Source organism: Microtus pennsylvanicus, chromosome 7, assembly GCF_037038515.1.
Source record: "Microtus pennsylvanicus isolate mMicPen1 chromosome 7, mMicPen1.hap1, whole genome shotgun sequence".
NCBI lineage: Eukaryota > Metazoa > Chordata > Mammalia > Rodentia > Cricetidae > Microtus > Microtus pennsylvanicus.
Window position 1 is genome coordinate 76,941,021 of NC_134585.1, and position 2,700 is coordinate 76,943,720.

Below are 2,700 nucleotides of genomic sequence, written 5' to 3' on the forward strand. Positions count from 1 at the left end.
AATGTAACTGGGCTCAGCTCCATTTACCTCTTTACAAGATATCCATTTCACTTTTCAACTTAATGAAAACCAGAATAATATTTTAGTAGTCATGTAAATTGTACTCAACCATTATTTTTGGTTAATAGATGTTTTTTGTTCTGGTTGTAGGGTTTCTATCTCATCATAAAATGTACATTTTTATTTCAATGGCTTTTTCAGAGACTAGCCCTCAAGAACCAATAGGAACATTCTCGTAACTTGACAACTCAAACCCAACCAAGCTTCCCACTTTTCCAGTTGCTCAAAAAATATAATTCAGAGCTGCCATCTTGAAATTGCCTTCCCAACATAGCAAATAATTTGAGAAGTTAAGTTTTCTTTATAAATTTCACAGAAGCCCAGCAGCAAATTTCCAGTGTCCAATGAGACTGTTTTAAAAAATCATGTGTTCGGAGGGCGAGGCCTGATCGAGAAGGGAGGAGCGGAGAGGCAGGGGCGGGCCGAAGGCCGACCCCTCGAGAAGAAGGTGGTGGGGCGATGCAGGTCGCCATGAACGGCAGGGCCCGGAAAGAGGCAATCCAGGCCACAGCCAGGGAGCTTCTCAAGTTCGTGAACCGGAGTCCGTCTCCTTTCCACGTCGTGGCTGAGTGCCGCAGCCGGCTCCTTCAGGCTGGCTTCCGTGAACTCAAGGAAACAGAGGGCTGGGAAATCTTACCAGAAAACAAGTACTTCTTAACCAGAAACTCCTCCTCCATCATTGCTTTTGCTGTGGGGGGTCAGTATGTTCCTGGCAATGGCTTCAGCCTCATTGGGGCGCATACGGACAGTCCCTGCCTCCGGGTGAAACGCAAATCTAGACGAAGCCAGGTGGGCTTCCACCAGGTTGGTGTGGAGACCTACGGTGGTGGGATCTGGAGCACGTGGTTTGACCGGGACCTGACCTTGGCTGGACGAGTCATTATCAAGTGCCCTACCTCAGGTCGCCTGGAGCAGAGGCTTGTACATGTGGAGCGGCCCATTCTGCGCATCCCGCATCTGGCCATCCACCTGCAGAGAAATATCAATGAGAACTTTGGGCCCAACACAGAGACGCACCTAGTGCCTATTCTCGCCACAGCGGTTCAGGAGGAGCTGGAGAAAGGGACTCCTGAGCCAGGACCTGTCAGCGATGAACGGCACCACTCAGTCCTCATGTCCCTGCTCTGTACCCACCTGGGACTGAGTCCTGAAAACATCGTGGAGATGGAGCTGTGCCTGGCAGACACTCAGCCTGCAGTCCTGGGTGGAGCCTATGAAGAGTTCATCTTTGCTCCTCGACTGGACAACCTGCATAGCTGCTTCTGCGCCCTGCAGGCTTTGATTGATTCCTGTGCATCCCCTTCCTCCCTGGCCAGGGAGCCACATGTGCGCATGATCACACTCTACGACAATGAAGAGGTGGGGTCAGAAAGTGCTCAAGGAGCACAGTCTCTGCTGACGGAGCTGGTACTGCGGCGCATCTCAGCCACACCTCAGCGTCTGACCGCCTTCGAGGAAGCCATACCTAAGTCCTTCATGATCAGTGCAGACATGGCCCATGCTGTGCACCCAAACTATGCGGACAAGCATGAAGAAAACCACCGGCCCTTATTCCATAAGGGTCCTGTGATCAAGGTGAACAGCAAGCAGCGCTATGCCTCTAATGCAGTGTCAGAGGCTCTGATTCGAGAGGTGGCCAGCCAAGTTGGGGTGCCCCTGCAGGACCTCATGGTCCGGAACGACTCCCCTTGTGGTACCACCATTGGACCTATCTTGGCTTCTCGACTGGGGCTTCGGGTGCTGGACTTAGGTAGCCCCCAACTGGCCATGCACTCTATTCGGGAGACAGCCTGTACCACTGGAGTTCTGTAGAGCCTCACCCTTTTCAAGGGTTTCTTTGAGCTGTTCCCCTCTGTCAGCCGCAACCTCTTAGTGGATTGAGCTCTCTTGGCGAGGTCTGCCTTCTCTCACCCCTGGGACCGAAGGGGAGGTCTCAGTTTAGCTGAAGCTGGATTATTATTAAAGTGGATTTTCACCCCCAAAAAAAACCAAAAAACAAAACAAAAAAAAATCATGTGTTCAAACTGATGGACAAAAATAAACATAAAAATGCACAGCACCTCTGCAAATTTATACAATTAAATTTGTCATTAGAAGTAAGACTTTAGGGCATATCTAAGTATCGATTAACCCCTAATTTATAGTCATTCTCATCTCTCAGCCTACCTTTTACCTCAAACATTAATTTTCCTTTTTTATTATAAAAATGACAAACAATCTATATCTCTGGTTGCATTTATCTCTTTCCACTTCCTAGCTACCAATCTCACCACCTTTGATGTGTTTACCAGAACACTTCCTCTCTCCGCAAAGCCTACCTTGATTTCCCAAGGATGAGCAAGTTAGAGACAGCATAGCATTTAACAGTTCTCCTATCATAATATTGACTACATCTGAGCATCCTGCTTTCTTTGACTTCCATTAACAACCTAGTTTAGGTAATAAGGACAGTGACTTATCTTACATGTTTTGTAACTGTGTGTAAAAATTGAAATGTGTCATTAAAACAGGTAGATAAATAAAATATTTATATGATGACAGATCTGGTTTAAGAGTTCAGGCTTTCTTAAACCAAAATGGCTGGCTGGGTTTAGCCAGCTGGTACTTAACTGGTTTAATGACTTACCTGAGCAAATTACT

At 47.5% G+C, this 2,700-nt stretch overlaps 1 pseudogene; it reads left to right on the top strand.

Annotated features, from left to right (window-relative positions):
• The first annotated feature begins 440 nt into the window (after positions 1–440).
• LOC142854836 (aspartyl aminopeptidase pseudogene) lies at positions 441–2,032 on the top strand (annotated as a pseudogene).
• Positions 2,033–2,700: the final 668 nt, after the last annotated feature.